At 38.5% G+C, this 21,808-nt stretch overlaps 1 long non-coding RNA gene across 1 annotated transcript; it reads left to right on the forward strand.

The window, feature by feature from the left end:
- Nucleotides 1–14,246: 14,246 nt before the first annotated feature.
- Nucleotides 14,247–14,937, forward strand: LOC136218282 (uncharacterized). Its single transcript, XR_010683718.1, has 3 exons — nucleotides 14,247–14,436; nucleotides 14,548–14,592; nucleotides 14,689–14,937. It is a non-coding gene; the product is annotated as an uncharacterized lncRNA (long non-coding RNA).
- The last annotated feature ends 6,871 nt before the right edge of the window (nucleotides 14,938–21,808 follow it).

The raw sequence follows: 21,808 nt of genomic DNA on the forward strand, positions 1-21,808 counted from the left end.
GGCTCATCGACATCGATGGTTTTCGAAGATGTTCCAAAATCTCCTCGATCAACAGAGACGTCGATCCTCTAAGTGGGAGAGAGTGCAAGTAGGCCCTATGTAAACCCTCCTTATGGTATATTGACCCTCTAAGTGGGGGAGAGTTCAAGTAGGCCCTATGCAAATCCTCCCTATGGTGTATCATAGGAGATTAAGGTATACTATGGTATATTACGGAAGAGTTAGAATACTTAGAGGAAGACCCTCTAGTATATGATGAGATGTATATAATAAGATGTGGTGAAAGAGTATGGGAACTCGGGAGGAGACACTTGGAACAGTAAAAAGACTTAAAGGGTGATCCGGGGAGCAACAGTATCAGAGGATGTTCCGTGGAGGAAGAGTACTCAAATGGAAACACTAGCGGATGTGAAAAGAATTTGTCAAAAACTTCACAACCCGTTGAAAAGTACTTCTGCTAGCGCCAACGAAGAAAGCTTATAATTGCAGCGCAAAAAAAGATCTTCAGTCAAAGATGTTCAAGTCACAGGCTACAGAAATAGCAAAGTAATGGTTGGAGTGGAAACCATCTCTAGTGACAAGTGAACAATGTGAAAACTCAAGTAAAGGATGGTTGAAGTTCAAGCCGTCCTTAGAGAAAAGCGAGCAGGGTAGAGACTCAAGTAAAGTTCAAAGGCAAGCGGAGATCAGTGGAAGAAGGCCGACAGCTTAGCGAAACATTAGTGACACTCAAGCCAAAAGGGGAAGCTTTCGTCAGAAGAGGCAAACCTGATCAACAGGGACGTTGATCCTCTAAGTGGGGGAGAGTGTAAGGGGGGGAGTTTGGCCATAGGCAAACTCAACCCTAGTGGCAAGCTGTGTGGCGTATGGAGCTTACCAACGTACGCAGATGGGAGGACCCAAGTTGGTATAAGAAACACTATAGGGGGATAGGGACTACCCTGGCGTATGGATCTCCACCGCCCCCGGGGTCAGTAATCGGTACTGGCCTAAGTGATCCACCCTAGTCTACTAGAGACTAGGAGAGTCGGGCATACGTCCTTCGGGAAGGAAGGCGGATGTCTCCGTAGGGTGGAACCCTACGGACATTATGGGGGCCGGTGAGTGCCCCATAGTGCGAGCTCATTCTAGGGCGAGGCTCGCCCCACAGAGAGACCCTTCCGGGACGGAATACCGATAGAGGCATTGACGGGACCCTTCGGTAGGAGTTGGCTGGCCGAGACTTGGGGAAGTCGAGGCGCCACATGGGGCTTAGGTCGGGCCTAGGATTACCCCCGTGACACTGTGCACGCGCCAGCAGCCTGCTGACACATGTCAGGCGCGTGCCTGGCGCGTATCTCGCCTCCAAAGCTCATTTTCGTACCTAAAAACGCCCGTCCCGATCTTCGATTTTAACGATTTTTGTACCGTTGGACTCGTTTCAACGAGATGGATATTTTTATATCCAATAACCTAAGGATAAAAATTACCCGAACTAAGGTTATTGTCAGTCTTCATTCTGGATTTCACCCGAAACTTCATCTAGTCATAACTTATTCGTTAGACCTCCGAATCGAGCCCGGAAAAGTGCGTTACGGCACTTTCGAGGGGGCACGACCCATTAAGATATCCTTAAACTCATTTTAGCTCTCTTGAAATTTTTGGTTTTGGATGGGAAAGGGTTGATCTGGACTTCCTAACGGGGATTTTTCCGTGACCCATTTTCCATCATACTTTTCCAATCATCTTTAAAGGTTTTCATCATAGGGCTATGACTCCAGTGTCTACAACTGTTTTTAATTAATAACAATATGGGATTGTTGAATTAATTTGATAGCATAGGGTTGTAATCACTGATGCTCAGGTGGCGACATGGGGTCGCTGTTTTTAATTGATCACAATATGAGATTGCTAAATTAAGATTCCAGAGCAGGGGATTGCAATCACCGATGCCCAGGTGGCGACATGGAGTCGCTGTTTTTAATTAATAACAATATGCGATTGTTAGATTAATTTGAAAGCATGGGGTTGTGATCACCGATGCTTAGGTAGCGACATGGGGTCGCCGTATTTAATTGATAACAATATGGGATTGCTAAATTAAGTTTCGAGAGCAGGGGATTGTAATCACCGATGCCTTGGTAGTGACGTGGGGTCACCGTTTTTAATTGATAATAATATGGAATTGTTAAATTAATTTGAAAGCATGGGGTTGTAATCACCGATGGTGAGGTAGCGACATGGGGTCGCCGTATTTAATTGATAAAAATATGGGATTGCTAAATTAAGTTTCGAGAGCAGGGGATTGTAATCACCGATGCCCTAGTAGTGACGTGGGGTCGCCTTTTTTAATTGATAACAATATGGGATTGTTAAATTAATTTGAGAGCCGAGGAACCGATGCCCATGTAGCGACATGAGAAATAGAGAGATTGTGAGAAAAAAAATGGAGGTTTAGGTTATGGAGTTTGTGTTTAGGGAAGAAAATGAATAGTGAAAAAAATGTATGGGAAATATCAAAAATCTTATATGGGAAAGAGAAAAATGTGTTTGGATAGGTGAAAAATTGGTTAAAATTAAAGGTGATTTGATGTGGAAGGAGAAAATGTGTTTTAATTAGAAAGGAAAATGGAAAAAGGTCAAATTTTAAGCATTTTTTTTGCTGAAAAATCGAGAATCTAGAACAAGATTATGGAATCTCGATCGCGACACGCCCTTTTCAATGAAAAGAAATCTGCTTCCCAATGTTTCTTCCCATACAGAGATTCTGGAAATCTCGTACGAGATTTTTGTACTGTAGGCCAAAAGCTTATATTTTTGACATTTTCAACTTATAAAAGCCATTTCTTCTTGCACTAATGCTCCATTAGTGTAATTTAAATCTATAAAAACTCAAAAACAATAACTAAAATTAAATAAAAGGTTAGCCTTAAGGGCTTTCCTTAAACTAAGAGTTGTATAAATTGATAATTTCATTAAAAATGGAACATATGTACACAATCACAAAAATTGAAAATATGCAAAACATAGAAACATATTTACAGAAAATATTATTCTAAATTCAACGAAATAAATCTAATCTCCATCCTTATTAATGGAAATTCCTCGTGCTCGTGCCCAGTTCATTTTGACATGAACACTTAAAATTCTGTCTTGTTTAGAAAGAAACTGAGGCCCAAGACGAAATTCACTCTTGACAAGTCCTTCATTCTCCAAGAATTCGAAATCAAGGATGGGGAATGGTTCATTCTCGCTCCAAGGAACGAAAATTATGCCTTTAGCACGAATAATAATTCCATTAATAATATTCCCATGTCCAATTTTCTTATTCTTCGAATGGGAGGCAGATATCAAACATTCTATTAAAATTTGTGAAGAATCAAGTGCATTTCCTTGCATAATATCTCCCAAAACACACAAGTCAGTGTCACGGACTACATTTCCGTAGACACGCCCAAAAATACTATAACAGGAATATTTATGGAGATATAAAATGGAGTTAGACATAATCCGCTTGTTTAATGCAAAATGTGGATAAAAAAGTGTTGGGTGTTTAAAACTGATTAATTATAAAATAAGGATTTCAGAAATTCTGAGAAAGAAAATTGTATGTATGAAAAAAAAATATGTGAAGAATTTTAATTTATAAGGTTTCAAACCAAAAATCATGACTATTGAAAAATGAAAAGGTGCATTTTGGTGTAAAAGAAAATCAAAAATTCAAAATTAAATGCATGGAGAGGGAGAAAGAAAAACTATTTTTCTTCTCTGAAATACGCGTGTTGCGGTCGAGATTTAGGAATCTCGATCGCGACACGCCTTGCCTTTTGGCAAGGAATGCTTCGCGATTCATCTCTTATCCCTGTTGAGATTTTCAAAATCTCTGAAGCACTCTATACATAAATCACTGATGAGATTTTTAAAAATCTCTATAGGAACAGAAACTCATCTAAATCTAAACAAAAGTCACTAACGAGATTTTTAAAATCTCTATACAAACAGAAACTTTAAGCTGATGGAATTCTAATTAATTTTTAATTCAAATGAGATTTTTAAAATCTAAAGACACTTTTCTAATTAATTACTAATAGTTAAGATACCTAAGTTATTTGTGGTGAAGCTTTTAGCCTAGTGGTTGAGAGCTTACCTATGTCTTGGGAGGTCATGGGTTCAAATCACATTCAGGTCTCGTGGAGATTTTTCTTTCTTCTTTAATGTAAGCGTGTTGTGCACATTTTTAAAAAAAAAAGATACCTAAGTTATTTTTTTACTTTTTTTTATCTTTTAATGATAAAAAATTATTTCTAAATTAACTAATATTTTCTAAAGTAAAAATAAACTAATGTGTAAACTAAACTAAAATTGAAATGTAAAAATTAAATACGAAAAACTAAAAACTAAAAATGTGATAATCCTTAAGAATCCTCAAAGAGAATCTAAATCTTGGACAAAATCAATTACCTGGACCGAATTTCCATCAAAATAAATCTTACAACGATGACCGTTAGCCTTGAATCGTTCTCCCTTAAGATTTTTTAATTCTAAAGCTCCGTGATCAAACGTATTAGTAACTAAATATGGTCATGTCCATCTAGACTTTAACTTACCTGGAAACAACCTCAATCGGGAATTGAAAAGTAAAACTTTATCCCCAACTTTGAATTTTTTTAGCATCTTCTCAATTTCAGGATCTAGTGATTCCGGTTGAATGCCCGAACTTCTAGTTCCACGCATGAATAGAAACTACGCGCATGAACCGAAACTTTCGAAACTACTCTACAAGTAGACAATTCCTTCCTAGCGGGTAAAATAATTCCAATGACTGTATTCTGCATTCCTACTTTCTGATATATCTGTTTGAGAAGAGTCTCCATGGTGATGATCTGTTGTTTCTTAGAGAGATAGATGTAGGTTTTTTAAGGAAATGATATAGATAAAAGAAGAAATTATTTTGGTTTTAATGTAGGAATTGAATAATTTTTAATAGAGAGATATGATGTTTGGTGAAGGGTTAAGTTTATAGAAAAGAGTTAAAGGTGTTTGGGAAGAGAAAAATTTTCTCTAGAAAAACCATCTGTCACGTCTGCCATGCTTTTCAAAAATTTTCTTTCCTTTCTATGCTGCATCTGTATGCTGAATTCCTTTTCTATAAACTTTTGATGTGAATTGTACTCATGATCAAATCTCCACTTGGTTCTTTTCCTATTTATCTGCAAACAATCTAAATGAAAACATTAAATAACATAAAGGATTTAGTCTTAGTGACCATCCTTAGTAAATAAAAAAAAACTATAAAATAAATAAATACATAAATTATATAAGTCTATAAACCAAGATTCAGAATAAAATAAAAAATCAAATATCAACACCGTTCCCCGGCAACGGCACCAAAAACGTATTGGGCGAATTCCATAAGTGCACGATTTCGCTTATGGTAATAAAAGATATCGATCCCACATGGAACGTCTGATAATTAAATTCGTTTTCTTGAGGTTTATAGAAAATCGTTAATGGTTTAAATGATTTCTAATTGTAATTTTGGTTATATTAAGATTACAATTTATAGAAATTATATTTAGATTAAAGTTCATTTCAAGGTTTATTTATACTAAGCGAAAACATAACTTATAACTTTGATTTGTTTAGAAATATATAATAAATTACTAATTTACTCAATTGAAAGGAATTGAACTGTAATCAATCTTTCCTCTCGGCCTAAGATTGAAAACCTTAATCAAATTCAGTGTTTATATCCGATCAATCGACCTATCGTAATGACCAAACATAAATCCGAATTTGGTTAAGTGTTCAACGAAGTTTGCATGAGAAAATACCAAAATATTTTTATAAATACTTTTGTATGAAAACACCCGTTAGAATTACTTAAAGAGTATCACTAAATCAAACTTAAAATAAAACAATAGTGAAGATGGAATTGAATTAAAAGATATTTATTAGTTTGAGTTGAAACATCTCAAGTTAACAGAGAAGAAGAAGTTTGAATGTCATTTGACTAGGAAGAGTTTCTGGTTGTCAATCCTTTACTCAACTTTGTAGGTTTGTCAGACCGTGGGTCGCCCCCAATCTAGGTTCTTCTCGCTGAGTCTTCGAAATAGCACCTCTCGGTCGATCTACGAAGCATAAACTCGACTTGAGTAAACTTTAATGTAAATAATAAAATCTACATATTGTATCTCTAACTATTTGTGTTTGAACAATAATTGAACAACAATTTTCTACAGAATTCTTCCTCTATTTATAATCTTCCAAAGGGTACGCTGAAGAGACGTGTCCGTTGGTGAAGAGTTGCCTCTATCCGGGTGAAAGGATGCATCGTTTGGAGAACTTAAACATGTTAAATGTGCTGAATAGCATCACTGTCACTGTAGAGATTTCAAGAATCTCGTACGTGATTTAGGGAAGAGGAAGGAGGGAAGGAATCACGTGTTACTGGCTGCTGGGGCGAATGTCGCGATCGAGATTTTGATAATCTTAGTCGTGATAGAAGCTTTTCTTCTTCTTCCTTTGATGTGTGCTTCAATTCTCTGACGTGATTTCTGATTCTCGTACGTGATATTCACAAAAGCTTGATTTCTCATTCATTTCTACTCCATCTTTGCTCCTATTTGGATTCTTCCAAAGAATTAACACATTGCACACAAACAACAAATACCAACGTGAAATCTTTCCAAAATAATATAAATAACATATTTTTTACATGAAATTAACATATTTATGCCTGCTAATTTAGGTATATTTTGGGCTTATTAGGCACTTCGTTTGCAACTGTAGATAGTTCTTCAGAAAAGGTATTTCGTTCTATCCGTCTTTGTATGGAATAACAATTAACAAATCTTGGAAAAGGGAAATAGATAAAATTTTATTATTCCGCGGTGCCTAGGCTTGTCTATTTTCCTTCAGTGAGGGCCTTCACATGATTGGCCGAGCTTTCCCTTGGCCAGTGGGGATTGTGATGCTGCGGTATCTCATCGCCGACTTGAAAACTTCAGGGACGCATCCTTTTGTTGTGATAACGCAAAATGGTCTGCTTATGGGTGGTGATATGAAGAAGTGTGTTTAGGTGCTCTTCCTCTAGTCTGTCTTCAGCGTCGGCGAGTGTGTCATTAATGTGTATATTGTCGAAGTTGTCGACATGTGGTGATCACAATATTATTTTTGCAGGTGCTATGGCTTCTACCCTGTAGGTCAGGAGAAAAAGGGTTTTTTTTCCAGTACCTGTGTGAGGTGTGGTTCGATAGGACCAGAGGACTTCGGGGATATGCTTCGACCATGCGAGTCCTTTACCGAAGAGTCGTGCCTTAATGCCCATGAGAATAGTTTGATTGGTGACTTCAGTGAGGCTATTGCCCTGGGGATGAGCGACCAAGGTGAACTGATTTTTAATCCCCCAAGCCGAGCAAAATTCATAGAAAACATCACAGTCAAATTGACATCCATTATCGGTTATAAATGAGTGGGGGATACCGAATTGGTGGATAATTATGCTCTTAACGAATGATATGACATTTTGTGTTGTTCTTTTGGCAATTGCTTCGGCTTCGACCCACTTGGTGAAGTGATCGACCGCGACAACCATAAAATGCTTCTGAGCCAGGGCAATGGGCAAAGGCCCTAGCATATCTATCCCTGAGACGGCGAATAGCCATGGTGTGAAGATTCCCTTGAAAGGTGCCCCGGGCACATGGTACATATTGGTGTGGACCTGGGAGGCCTAACAGTTTTATACTATTTTGTTGGCGTCAAAATCCATAGTCTGCCAGTAGAGTCCTTACAGTCGAGCCTTTTTTACAATGGTACGTGCCCCCTGGTGGGAGCCGTATACGCCCTGGTGGATTTTCTTTAAATAGTGACCCCTTCCTCTTCTGAGATACATTTCAGCCAGGGTAGGGAAGACGCCTTTCGATATAAGATTCCTCATGTAAAGCATATCACCAGGAACATTGGAGGAACAGGGCCACCTCGGTTTTGTCCTCCGGGAGCTCGCCGTTTTGGAGAAACTTCATTATGTTACTCCTCCATCCTACTGCCTCGGCATCTATGTTGTTTATATTGTGGATGGATCAAGTCTGAATTGCAGGTGCAGATGCGACCTCGATCAAAATGTAGGGGTCGCTCGACTGTTCCCCTACTGCTAAAGCGGCGATGCCATCTGCTTATTTGTTTTCCTCTCTAGGGACGAGGAGTTGGGAGAAGACTGTGCCCTTTGAGGTGAGGTTGAGGATGAGCGCTCGGGCTTTAGCGAGGTAGAGGGCCTTGATCGGGTCTTTGGCTTTGTATGGGCCGTTTATGTGGCATACCACAAGTTTGGAGTCCCAGTAAATGGTTAAGTGACATGTGACCAAGGTTCTTGCCAATTTGAGGGCCGCTAGCAAGGTCTCAATTTGAGGTCTGATAGGAGCATTTCGTCCCTATCTTTTAGCGTGGTTTACGGTTTATTTTTGAGCTAAATAAATAAGTTTAATTACAAAAATAATGCGTTTTAATAAAATAATGAAATAAAAATAAAAACCGAGCTTTCGGTTAATTTCCGCTATTTTTAGTTAAACTTAGGAAATAAACGTCAAGCTAACTCGACTCGTGAGAAATGTATTTCGCAGGTACAAAAATACAATACACGCAGGGCGTATTCCCATCCACACGGGACGTGTAGACAAGTGAGTCAGAAATGATTGATCAATCCTGAACCACCACATGGAATCTACTCAGAATACGCAGGGCGTGTCAGCCACCACGCAGGGCGTATGACATCTATCAGAAAATGATTAACCCAATCCTGAAAGTCAGACTGCATTGCCCCCTAAGTCAACTATCAATAAGCAGGGCGTGTTTTAGATACGCAGGGCGTACATAGGGTAATTCGAGCAATAAAATGCTAGGAGCTCAGACACGCAGGGCGTCTCCTCCTATACGCAGGGCGTGTCCTGAGAATTCTGCACCAAATAATGTACCTCTATGATTGTACTTTGTGAAATTACCACTCCACCCCTAGCTTGATGTATAAATAAGAGTGACTAGCACTCATTTTAGTATCTAGACTGGGCTATAGAGTTTAGACATTCAGATTTTGTATAGCTTTATTCTATCACCTTGAGAGCTTGTTTGTATATCCCGTCACTCTGTCAGAGCTCCGCTCCATCATTCGTCACCAAGCTCGAGAGTTCCACCTCCAAGTCCTAAGAGACGGCTTTGAGTCCGGTTGGCCAGTTCCGAGGGCCGATTCTCCCCTCTTCGCTTGCTAATTAGCTTGCACTCTTCCTATGTACTAGGCTTGGTTGTATTCATCATTTATGCTTCCCACATTTATAATATATGGTTTGCAATTTCCGTTTCTATATACGTGTTGATGTTTATTACTTGTTTTGATACTCATAATTGACTATTGTGTAGGGGAACGCGATTTCCGACGCCGTTCGGGCTATCTTTAGGGATTCATATAGGTGCTACCTTACCGGAAGTGACGCTCCGGAAACCGTAGGAATTGACACACCACGGAACTTACGGGCCCTAGTTTCTGATCCCCAGCATTAGACACGCCTTAACTAGGAATCACGTAGTCTAAGTACTTCACGGGTCGGTCGAACTACACGCAGCCGTCTTTGCAAGAATAGATTATCAATCGTATATATTCGGAGTCTTTGTTTGTCATATTTATAAATTATCGTCGCCATTGCACTTCGTAGAGTATTTGTTATATAAAATCTGTCTCACCAATAGTTTAGGAGTAGTTGGTAGTCGTCACCAAAACCCCTTTAAAGCATTCACCGCTTAAATAACGTATAAAACCGAGTCGTCTAATACTTGCAATTATAAATCCCATGGATTCGATACCCGGTCTTAACCGGATTATTACTTGATACGACGGGGTACACTTGCCCCTAAGTAGTCGTGACGTCTAGTAGAGTTAAAAGCAATTTATAAAGATCACATCCATAGATATAGAGTCCGCACTCATAATATATATATTTCATCGTAGAGACTCTACCACTAGATTTTACGCATCAAGGTCCCCGTATTGTGATACCAGCGCCTGCTCACCCTGGCCTGCAGGAGTCGTCGATGCTCATGCTCCATTGGTCAGTCTGAGGTAGGTCTTTTGGTAGTGTTGAAGTTTCATCTGAAGGTCCTATGAACTTCAAAATGAAGTCTGAGAGTATTTCTGCTTTAGTAGTTGTCCTTGGCTCAAAACGGATATCGAACTGCGAGAGCCGGATGGACCAGTTGGTTATTCTTCCTGAGACCTCGGGTTTTTGCACTACTTTCTTCAAAGGGTAACTGGTTTTGATGATGATAGTGTGTGCCTGGAAATAAGGCCACAAGTGTTTGGCCGCATGTGAGATGGAAAAAGGGCCTTATCGATCACTGAGTATCTGGCTTCTGCTCCTTTCATCGCTCTGTTGAGGAAATAGATCAGGAAAACCTCCTCTCGCTTAGATTGGGCTAAAACTATAGCCACAACTTCTTCGGCTATAGTGAATTAAAGATGGATATCTTCACCCGGTGTCGGCAGTGATAGAGTGGCAGAGTGGTGAGGAAATTTTTGATGGCCTCGAAAGCTGTTTGGTAATGCGTCAACGAGGTGAAAGGATGCTCTTTTTTCAATACCTTGTAGAAAGGCAAACATCGCTGAGCGGAGCAGGAGATAAGGAGACCTAACGCGATCAGGTGGCTGTTGAGTCTCTACACCTCCTGTAATTTGTGAGGCAGGGTTATTTCCAGGATCGCTTCGACTTTCACGGGGTTGGGCTCTATCCCTTTTTTCGAGATGACATAACCGAGGAACTTTCCCGATCTGATCCTGAAGAAGAATTTCTCAGGGTTAAGCTTAAGATTTTGTGTATGGAAGATAGTGAACACCTCGGCCAAGTCCCGCGGGTGGTCGTGCTCACTGGTGCTGAGAATGATCATGTCGTCGATGTATACCTAGACCGTTTTGGCAATTAAGTTAGAGAACATTTTGTCAATGAGTCGATGGTAAGTAGCCCCTGCAATTTTTAGGCCGAAGGGCATAATGTTATAGCAATAAGTTCCTTCGTGGGTAATGAAGGAATTTTTTTCTACATCTACCGGGTCTATGGGGATCTGCTGGAAACCTGCTATGGCGTCGAATTGTGATAATATCTTATGACCAGCTGTCTAATCGACGAGCTGGTTGATGTTAAGCAAATGATAACAATCTTTTGGGTATGCTTTATTCACGTCGGTAAAATCTACACACATGCAGTATTTCCTCTTGGCTTTCTTTACAAGTACCACATTAGAAAGCCAATCGGGGTAGTGCACCTCTTTGATGAATTTTACAGCTAAAAGTTTGTGAATCTCCGCCCTGACTGCTGCTTGCTTGTCTTGTGCCTGGAGGCGCTTCTTTTGCTTGATAGGTGCGAAGGATGGGTCAATATCCAGCTTGTGGGTGGCGTGCTCTAGGGACACTCTCGTAATGTCTTCGGTGCTCCAGGCGAATACGTCGGCATTTTTCAAGATGACTTCCTTGACAGAGTCAGTGAGCTTGGGTGTCATTTGCGTGCCGATTTTCACCTTTCTCTCTTTCTCGAGCTGGCAGTCGACCACTGGCTCGATGGGAGCGGGGTTGTACCCTCTAATTTCCATAAGGTTTCTGTCGAGGTACATGGCCTCCCGAGGTTGCGTAACCTGCCACTGAATCTTTCGGGCCAATATACTCTCTTCGTGTATGGTGATCGAACCGTCCAGATAGGGTAGTGTGAGGCACATATCACAGATGCTTACTGTGGCCTTGATAGATACGAGCAGTGGTCGTCCCAAAATTATGTTGTATGCGAGGGGGATGTCCACCATGACCCATTCGACCTCTTTGTCTCCTTCGGCCAAGATTAACATCGCGGCTCTCTCGTTTCTTCTATCTCTTCCTCTTTCGAGGGAGTTCGATTCTCCACATGGGCGGTATGGTGCGAGAACTTCATCCCTTCGCCCCTTGCTATGATCGCAGGACTCCATCGGGACCTTATCCTTCTCTTCTCTCCTGGCGTCTCCCTTTGCATTATCTTTCTCTGATTCTTTGTAGCCCAGAGTGCGGTTGTAGTCATCGTATTGCATGAAAGTTTGTGCCATGGTCATCAGCTATTCAAACGATCTAGGAATTTTTCGGAAACACTTTTGCTTCAGAGGCTCGGAGGAAGTGCCCTTTGCCAGTGCATCATGAGCGACCTCCAGATTGAGGCCCTTAACTTGTGAATCCATATGATGGAATCTGAACAGGAAATTTCGGAGTGGCTCCGTCGTTCACTGTTTAAGACCGTTAAGGTCAGAGCTAATTTTTCTGACTTTTGCCGCGGCGGCAAACCTTGAAAGGAACAAGTCCTTGAGGAGGTCAAATGAGTCGATGGATTCTGGTGTGAGATCTTGATACCATTCATGTGCACTTTCTGATAGCGTGGTGGGAAAAACCTTGCACATTATGTACTCATCTTTTGAATAGAGGTTTATAGTGATGATGAACGAGGCCACGTGATCGTTCGGATCCTCGGTGCATGTGCACTGAGCAACCCGATGAGCTTTCTGGTCTCACAGAAAACGGATTTCAATGATTCACTGTACTAATAGGGTTTTATTGGATGTTATGTTGCCTCTCATTATCCCGCCCAGTGCTTTTTTTGTCAAGAACTGGGTCATGAATTTTGGATTCCAGCAGTTCCTCGATGTCTAGCTGGGCCGTGAGCTCGACTCCAATGGTTCACCTCCTTGATGACAGTTGATGCCTCTATTGGCGCGATCGTTGTTTCAACTCTTCCTTCGTCGGCTCTTGGAGTCACAAGACCGGTGGTTTCTTTGACATGTTGCTAGAGTTTGGCATTCTCCTATTGCAAGCTCCTTTGTTGCTCTATGATCTTCATCTGGGCTGCGGTTTGAACTGTTTAAGTCGTTTGAAAGCTTCGGATCGCGCTGAGCAGCTGCGATATGTTATATGTCTTTTCCTCCGCTGGGTCGATTTCCTCTAGTAGAGGACCCAAATTTGTCGGGGTGATTGGGACAGCATGGACCGTCCGGTGCTCGGTGGTTGCGGTATTGGCTTCAATGAGCAACATCTCTTTCGGGGGCTTAGTCTCTGATGGGTTCTCCATCTTTCCGATATCTGAAGTTACTTGTAGTCCACGCTCACCACACCAAATAATTAGGGATCAGACTGAACAGTAACAGGTGGAGTATATCTGAGGTGTCCCTTTAGTGTTCGACGTTCCTACGCTGGAAACGGTCCCTGGGAACACTCCGACGATCAAGTTAGTGGGAGTATAATCGAGGTGCTATTAGTGCAAGTAAAGAGAGAGAGAGAGAGAGAGTTCATGTAGCGTTATGGGACCTCTTGGGGGGTTTATATAGGGATTCTTGGAGTTCCGATGGCCATGTGGTTTCCGGGGCTGGTAGATTGGGCCCTTTGGTCCTAGGCTTGGCCCAGATTCCTAATCAAGTACTACATATGAAAAAAATGAATAATTACCTTCAGAAACATAACGATTTCCTGTAATTTTTGACACTTTTGCTTTTCCCAATTTCAGTTGTTCATCTCTCTTCTATTTCCATCAGATTTCTTCACTTGGAGATATCAAAGTCTAAATTCTCCATTTTCTTAAAGAAAATTCTATTAATACAGTTTATCTATGGAAACCACTCCTAAATAAATCTAAATCTTTTAATGAAGTAAGAACAAAATTATAAGATTATATTATTTTAAATAAGAACAAAATTATAAGAGTATGAAGAACAAAGCTAATACATAATCAAAATTAAAGGTCGATGATAATTTTGATTTTTGGTGGCCAATAAATATAATAATGGAATACTATCTATCATGCTTTTTATATAAGTTTATTTGTGACTTTTAGAAGCTTTGTGTTTTTTCATCTTCATGTAACTCTTACTTCCTTTTATTACTTTAATTAATGAGCTACTAATTAACAATAAATAATATGTTAATATAACACTTATGATAGAGAGATAATTAAAACTCATTAACTCATTTATTCTATTTGCTCTTAAGGTGCCAACTCATCCAAAAAGCTACTAAAACGCTTCTTCTAAATTCTCTATGTTTCTGCTATCTATCTATATACTTAAAACAGCTTACATCTTGCTGATGTGGCATTTTGTGATTTTTTTGAGAATTTTTTTTATTGAATTTTATTTTTTCAATTTTTATTCAATTGTTCTAATTTTACGCTACTTAGAAAATATGCAGATCCACGTCTTCTCTCTCAACTTCCATATCAACCTGTAAACCCACTTTCCTCAATCTTCGTGAACTGCCTCTTCTTACCCATTCTTGATCCCACTAAATATTTAACCTCTATTCATCTGGATCTCTTGCATCGTATCTCTCTCACTACTCATCTGGTTCTATTCTCGGCGCTGGCAATTTCTCCTTCACCGATCTGCCTGTTCTCAATGTCACGCCTCCACTCAGCATATGTTTTCATCTTCTCTTACTCTCATTTCCGTCCATCATTCTTTTTCTGTTTTTGTTTTAATTTTCTAACATATTTGTTTGATTTGTTTGATTCTTATTTTGAATGTCGACAGGATTTTGGAAAGCGATGCATGTTCAAATCTTCAACGTTGATACAGGTTTCAACATCTTTCTCAATTGCTTCTATCTTTTGTTTTGTTGTATACTATTTTGTTAATTTAAAAGTCTCTAACTCCTTTTTTTCACTGTTTCAGTAAAGGAGAGCTTCATGTCAATTCAAGATTCCTAATCATTGTGTTTATGGCTTTTGTAAATCTAACATTTTTAGATTATTACATTTGGAAGTTAAATCCATTGGTTTTCGTCATTAATTAAGGAATAACATTTTTATGGTTCTGTGTAATATAATCTCTGTCCTATTTTTTATGTCATATATTTATTGTTTCAGATTGTTTTTCTGTGTTCTCTATTGTTGAACTGCAGGTTTGTGGGTGCACATTACCCCTACTCAGTCGTACTTTCAACATTAGCAAAGGTAAGTAGTGTTTCCATTTATGTTTTCATATATTTTCTTTTACTGGTTTCATTCACATCCTCTTACATTTTGTCTCATTCTTACCCATTTACTCATGTTCTTCCATTCTTAACTCAGATCTCATCTTCTGATATCTCCTATTTGTGGATAATGCTATTTTTCTACTGTCCATGTCGACATCACATGCTTGCAGGTAATAACTCTGTTCTTATTTTTTGGTTCCCTTGGTTATTTTACATTCTTTTATTGATCTTTTCCTTCTTCAATAAATCTGGCTATCTAAATTTTGTCATGTAAATTGAGGGATCTCTGGCAATCCAAAATTTCCAAATGTTATGTTCGAATCAACTCAATTTTTTAGATCCTTGAGTTAAGTTGCATATGTTTTAAGTTTTCTGGTTACAGTTTTGGTATGGAAAAATACTAAGTTTCCTAAACTTTTGTAATTAATCAGATAAACTTTGTTCTTTTTAATTTCTTTGGTTACTATTTTGGTCTGGAAACTTACTCTTTTTCCTTAAAAAGTGTATGAACTCTTGACTATTAGGTTTTTTCAACACTGCATCTAATGAATATACCAATGTTGTTCATGATTGATTGAAAAAGCTAGGTGTCCTTCCTTAAAATATCTACTTTTTTCCTCCTTATTCTTTGTTATTGGCTTTGAAGTTTGTGGAATTTTTTCATTCTTATGTTTACAGTTGGTTGTCTAATGGAATATCTACTTTTGATCTCTTTTGCAAGACTACAATTTATAATCCTACTTGAAAATAAAAACTTGGTGTGATGTGATTCTTTTCACAATATATTCTTATGGATTTTTCTTTCCATTTGTTAAGGTAAGAGTACTCAGGAAACTTATACAATACAAAAGAAATAGGGCAGCAGTATCAGAAGGTGTCATCACAGAACATAAAAAAAATGGAATTGCATGGATTTTTAAGTACGGTTATTTTTTTTTTCTTTTTTTGATAATTATGTACTATTATTGTCTCAGAATTGAACTAAAATTGTCAACAAAGCGAGAACAGATAATTAAGTACATCATTATTGCTTATCTAACACCAAATTGCAACTTGAAGAGGAATATCAGCCTCTCTCAAGCATTATTCTACCACCTTTCAAAGCTGAAATGAATTGGAGCCAATCCAATAAATATGGACGCAGTCTAATGAATAAGATATCAGACCACTTCTTTGGACTATCATTCTTAAGTGCATGAAGCCAATGAATTCACTTAAACAACAACAGAGCCTAGGAAGTTAAAAATGTGAATATTGCCAATACATAACCACTAAAATAAAAACTTGCTTCTTTTTCTTAGAGAAAAAATAGATGGGAAAAAAAGCAATGGTTGTTGATGCCGAATAAATAAACATTCTCTAATATAAAAAAGCCTATATCCCAATTGAATTTTTTGAACAATATTTGTCACGTACATTATTCCATAGAAACCATAGACTCATCTAGAGCCATTCCCTGGTATATCACAAAGATGGTCATCACATTAAAGCATATATCATTATTCTTGCACATGTTAGTTTATGTGTATATGTTCATAAGGCTTGATAAATTAACTTATTGATCAACTTGGTATTTTATTTTATTTGAATATTAATAATTAATAATTTTTTTAGTGTATTTTAATATGTTGTTCAGATCCTTGGAAGGAGGTCATAAACTCGTAGAAAGAATAAGGAACTCATAAGCAATTTGATTTCTTAATGTTGCGATGTCTATCCAAACAGCACAGCTTATAAGCTTTTATATTTGCTAACTAAATGCTGCTAACTAATTGCCAGATCAGCCCTAACAGTTACAAGTTTTTCTTTCCTTTTTATCACTCTTAACAGCTAATACAGCTGTCACTTTTACTTTTTACTTTTTACTTTTAACACTCCCTCCTCAAGATGGAAGGCTTAGACTAACAACTTCCATCTTGGTTAAAGCTGATGACATATCTTTCTGAGTTAAAGGCTTTGTAAGAATGTCTGCCAATTGATTCTGAGATGGAACAACAGGTGTGGAAAGAAAACCAGTATCAAGATGCTCTCTTACGTAATGGCAATCTATATCAAGATGCTTTGTTCGCTCATGATAAACTGGATTTGCTGCAATGCTGGTAGCAGCTTGATTGTCACAAAATAATGGTATTGGCAGACTTACTTGCATTTTGAACTCCCTCATCAAGTAACTCAACCATTTAATTTCACCAGCCGTTGTACTCATGGCCCTATATTCTGATTCCGCGGATGACTTGCTCACAGTGCTTTGCTTCTTCGATTTCCAAGAAATTAACGAATTCCCTAAGAAAATGCAAAAACCAGTCACTAATCTCCTTGTATCTCTGCATCTAGCCCAATCACTGTCACAATAAGCTGTTAAATTAAAATCATTGTGAACAGAATAAAACAGGCCCTTTGTTGCAGTTCCCTTCAAATATTTTAGCACATGAAGTGCCATATCCATATGGAGTTCTGTAGGATTGCTCATGAACTGACTAAGTTGCTGTGCACAATAAGAAACATCAGGCCTTGTAAAACCCAGATAAAGCATCCTTCCTATGAGCCTTCTATATTGTTCTGGGTTATCAAATAATGGAGATTCATCATCAAGTTTGACACCAGATGGGAAAGGATTGGCAACTATGACTGCATTCTCTAAGCCAGCATCTTTGATTAGATATGCGATGTACTTATACTGTGAAAGAAACATTCCCTCCTTCGAACGAGCCAACTCAACTCCTAAGAAGTACTTTGCTTGCCTCATATCCTTTATAGTGAAAACCGAATTCAATTTTCGTTTCACATCCAAAATCTGATCCTCCGAAGTCCCAGTTAAGAGAACGTCATCAACGTAAACAATGATAATGAGAAAATCTGAACCTTGCTGGCGAGTAAAGAGACAGTAATCATGAATAGACTTCTTAAAACCAAAAGAGACAAGCGTGGAAGTGAACAATTTGTTCCACTGTCTTCCAGCTTGTTTTAAGCCGTAGATGGACTTGGATAAACGACACACTTCACCTGGTTTTGCTCCGAGATAGCCAGCAGGGGGGTAACATATAAACTTCTTCATCTAAGTTGCCATGAAGATATGCATTGTTGATATCAACCTGGTGAATAGGCCACTGATTGGAAGTAGCAACTACTAAGAATAATCTGACTGTGGTCACTTTGGTGACAGGGGAAAAGCTATCAAAATAATCCACACCTCGTTGTTGATCAAAGCCTCTTGCAACCAAGCGTGCTTTGTAACGCTCGACGGAACCGTCGGGATTGTATTTTATACGAAAAACCCATAAGGATGTAAGAGCCTTCTTGCCAGGAGGTAATGATGTCATAATCCATGTATCATTAGTTTCAAGGGCAGTTAATTCTGCTTGCATAGCAGAAATCCAATTGGGATCTTTCTGAGCTTCATGATAGCTAGTTGGCTCAATGGTTTGAGAAATTTTGGTGAGAAAAGCAAAGTGATTATTTGTGAAAGTATAAGGTTGAACTTGCACCTGATTAGTAACATAATCTTGCATCCAAGATGGAGGTTTACTAACTCTAGTGCGAGTTTTAGGAGCTGGTATGATTTGTGTAGTAGAGATAGGAACTGAGATAGAAGGTTGAGGAGATGAAGAAGAAGATGGATCAGCATGTTGTAAATAAACAGGTTCTGATTGATTGTCAGACGAAGTTTCATTTTGAGAAGAAGCAGGACAAGTTGTGTTTTCAATTGGAGCAGTATTTGTGTCTGACAGAATGGGTAAAGTACTTTCTTCCAGATTTAAAGAAAGAACAGTGTTTGTTGAAGAAGGCACAAGAGGATTTTGAAAGGAAGTGTCCAGGAAAGGAAACACTTTTTCATAAAAATTAACATCACGTGAGACTATGATATTACGGGTTTCTAGGCAATATACCTTATAACCCTTTTGTCCATTGGATCCTCCCAAGTAGATGCCCTTAAAAGCTCTAGGCTCAAATTTATTTTTGTGAGGCAGAGTATTGGTGAAGAAGCACAAGCAACCAAAAATCTTTAAAAAATCAAAGCATGGCAATTTACCATAAAGAATTTGATAGGGACTTTTCCATTGCAAGACTTTAGTTGGATGCTAATTAATCAATGTAGTTGCATGATTCATAGCTTCCCCCCAGAAAGTAAGTGGCAAGCCTGCCTGAAAAAGCAATGCTCTGGCTATATCTGACAAATACCTATGTTTACGCTCCACAACCCCGTTTTGTTGAGGAGTGTACACACATGTGCGTTGATGAACTATCCCATGGTTAGCAAACAATGATTGAGTCAAACCACTCAAAAACTCAGTGCCATTATCTGTACGGATAATATTTACAGTTGCTTCAAACTGAGTAGAAACCAATTTCAAAAATTGTTCCAGCAAACTTGGAACTTCAGTTTTGGATTTGAACAAAATAGTCCATGTCACCCTGGTATAATTGTCAACAATAGTCAACATAAACCTGCAACCCTGCATAGAAAGTTGATTGTAGGGTCCCCAACAATCTATGTGTAACAACTCAAAAGCTGTAATTGAACTGATGGAACTGTTACAAAAACTTGCACGAGTTTGTTTAGCCTTATGGCAAACAGTACATGGACGTAAACCGTCAACATCAGTAAAAGAAGACAAATGTTTCAATTTGGATATAGATATGTGGCCTAACCTAGCATGCCATAGTTCAGCATCATCATGTAAAGAAGTCAATACATTCTTATTTTGCATAGTAGCAGAAAAACAACTATCTTGAAACTCCAGCAACTTCTGTGAATGAAAATCATCAGGTGTTAATTGATAAAGGCCTCCATGAAAAGTACCAACTGCTACGATGCACTTAGAAGTCAGGTCCTGCAGAACACAATGCTTAGCTAAGAATACTATTTGCATATGTTGTTCTTGAAGCAATCTTCCAACAGATAACAAATTGAATTGAAAATTAGGGACAAAAAGAACATTTTGGAGCTTGAAATTGTGATGAAACACAACAGATCCAGTTTGTGTAACAGTTTGAGCCGCTCCATCAGGAAGAAACACTCTCCTTGGCTTTGACAAAAGAACCACACCACTCATAAAAGACAAACTAGTGCTCATATGAGCAGTAGCCCTAGAGTCAACTATCCACACATTAGATGATTTATAAGAATAAGAATTACCTGAGCAACCAGCAACAAAAGCAGTGAAATCATCATGCTTTGAAACAGGAGAAACGAGTGGTTGTTTGCCTCGCATAAGTTTGCCAACCTCCTGTTGAACCATGGTTAGAATTCCTTGCTGCATTTTGGATAATTGGTCTCCATTATACTCTAAATTTGACTCCAAATCTAGTGGTGAATGTTGCTCTTGGGAAAATAATGCTTTTGCACCACCATTCTTGACACCAGAAGAATTCCCTGGACTTGTTCTCCTAGGATAACCAACCAGCCTAAAACAAGACTTGCGCTCATGGCCATTTTTGTCACAATAATTGCAATACAAAGATGCTTTGTTCTTATCAACAGCAGAAGCATTTGAGTTATTAGGTCGAGAACTTTGGCCCTTAGAAGATGAAACCTTAACTGCATTCACAAAAGTAGAAGAACCAGAGGATTCAACAGTATTATGTCTCTATTTATCAATACACATTAACATGGAAAAAGCTTTGGTAACATTTGGGAGTGGTTCAGCCAATAGAATCTGATTCACAACATGTTCATAGCCAGTGTCCAATCCAGACAGAAAATGCATCAATTGATCTTCATCCATAATATTTTGAACAAGTTTGTGCATGTCACCGCATTTGCAATTGGGAATTGGCCTAAGAACTCTCAATTCATCACGCAATCGTTTTATCTTGTTAAAATAGTCTACAACAGTTAAATTCCCTTGAACAACTGAGTTAATTTCCCTTTGCAATTGAAAGATAAGTGGACCATTGCTAGATCCATATTGTGATGCCATCTCCTTCCATAATTCTCTGGCGGAAGATGCAAACAGAAATGTTTCGGCTAAATCTTTCGAGAGCGAATTAAGAATCCAGGAAAACACTAAACTATCATTATTTTCCCAATTTTCATATTCAGGAGTACCTTTTTCTGGTTCTAAATCATCTTCTAAAACATACTTAATTTTGCGTTTGGCATGGAGCGCAAGAGTCATGCTCCTTCGCCAAGTAACATAGTTATTTCCATTTAGCACAGTGGAGACAAGAATCAAACCAGGATTATCATGATTTGATGAGCGCTCTTTGTCATCTACGTTGTTGTTCTTTGACTGCATTTCAAGAGATGATTCTGGTTCTGAATTTGATCTGGTGAAAGTTGAATTTCGCTTTTCTTGATCTTCATGATCTTCTTTAGATGCGGACGATTCACTTGACACAGATTTGCTGTCTACAGATTCCAGATCTTCACTTACTGCTTCAGATTTTTGCGACATCACTTTTCATGATCGTAACGACTGCTTTGATACCATCATAAACTCATAGAGAGAAAAAGGAACTCATAAGCAATTTGATTTCTTAATGTTGCGATGTCTATCCAAACAGCACAGCTTATAAGCTTTTATATTTGCTAACTAAATGATGCTAACTAATTGCCAGATCAGCCCTAACAGTTACAAGTTTTTCTTTCCTTTTTATCACTCTTAACAGCTAATACAACTGTCACTTTTACTTTTTACTTTTTACTTCTAACTGGAGGACCAGAAAAAACTAGTTGAATCATCAAATGTGAAACTCCAGTTAATGAATTGGAAGAAGATTTAATGAATTGAATCAAATAACATAAAGAGTAAAACAAATTCATTAACCGACAACAAGATTACATAATGGATTGCAAGTTGTGGAATTAATTTG

This window comes from Euphorbia lathyris, chromosome 2, assembly GCF_963576675.1.
Source record: "Euphorbia lathyris chromosome 2, ddEupLath1.1, whole genome shotgun sequence".
Lineage (NCBI taxonomy): Eukaryota > Viridiplantae > Streptophyta > Magnoliopsida > Malpighiales > Euphorbiaceae > Euphorbia > Euphorbia lathyris.